Source organism: Echinops telfairi, unplaced genomic scaffold (assembly GCF_000313985.2).
Source record: "Echinops telfairi isolate 266 unplaced genomic scaffold, ASM31398v2 ScPeMD7_1;HRSCAF=3_0, whole genome shotgun sequence".
Lineage (NCBI taxonomy): Eukaryota > Metazoa > Chordata > Mammalia > Afrosoricida > Tenrecidae > Echinops > Echinops telfairi.
In genome coordinates, this window is record NW_022103896.1 from 21,341,389 (window position 1) to 21,342,434 (window position 1,046).

The following is a 1,046-nucleotide window of genomic DNA, read 5'->3' on the forward strand; positions in this document are numbered from 1 at the left end:
AACCTGACTTGGCAATGTCAGGCCATCAAAGTGATCTGAGAGGATTGACGACATCCTTCAAAATAAACAGGGAGATGGTGTGAAGAAGAACCTAAAAGTCACATGGATTTTTAACACAAAAGAGAAGAGATTGCGCTCAGACAATGTACTGGGCTTAGGACTTGGTCTGCATCTCCTGGGAGCATGAAGTCAGTCTTCTCTGGGGATGGGGTGGAAAGTTGGAGAAGGGCTGCCTTGGGAGAACTCCAGGCTCTCCTCCCCCACGAATCTGAGAGAACTTTCGTTCAGGTGGCTTCAGAGGTAGGCCCTTGATTGTAGCGGTGGGCAATCCCCCTCTAGTAGGTAATAAAGGTTTTCAGAATAGCTGCTGCTTATGATACCCCTCAAAGGCAACAATGGATAGCAACCTCATAGAAAGCGCTCTGTGGAGGCCAAAGTGATGTGGTCTCGTTTAATGAGCTCATCAAATCTTAAGGTTCCCTAAAGGATGGAGAACAAGGAACGGGCAAGACATTGTGTGTCAACTAGCAGCCCACCTCAGCCAGGGTAACTGGTGTTTTGTATCATAGCGGGTACTGTAATGCATTGTTTTATTTAATCTTTACAATAAATTTTTATAGGAACTGTCTTGGTCGGGACTCTTTCTTTCACTCATAAGTAACAAAAAGTCGACTCAAACTACTGTACGCAGAGAGAGGAAGAGCAACCTTGATTTGACCGTGTCTTTGAGAAGCCCAGGGCTAGATAGAGCCTGAGTGTCCGACTCTCATTTTCACAGTGCTGATTTCATCTGTGTTAGCTGGAGTCAAAAATACGGCCTCTCACGGTGCCAGCTCCACACCGGAAACCAGGTCTTGACCATGGTCTGTGATCAGGTCTCTTTGGGTCCCAGGCTCACCCTTTGGTGCAGTCAGTGTATTCAAGAGGACGCGGTCCTCTCATTGGCTGGCATTTCGTAGACGTGGTGACGTGCCCGCTACCTGCACAGCCCCCACCCCAGAAGCACTGAAGAGCCACCTTGCCGCCCTCCATTCCCTTCTTCCACC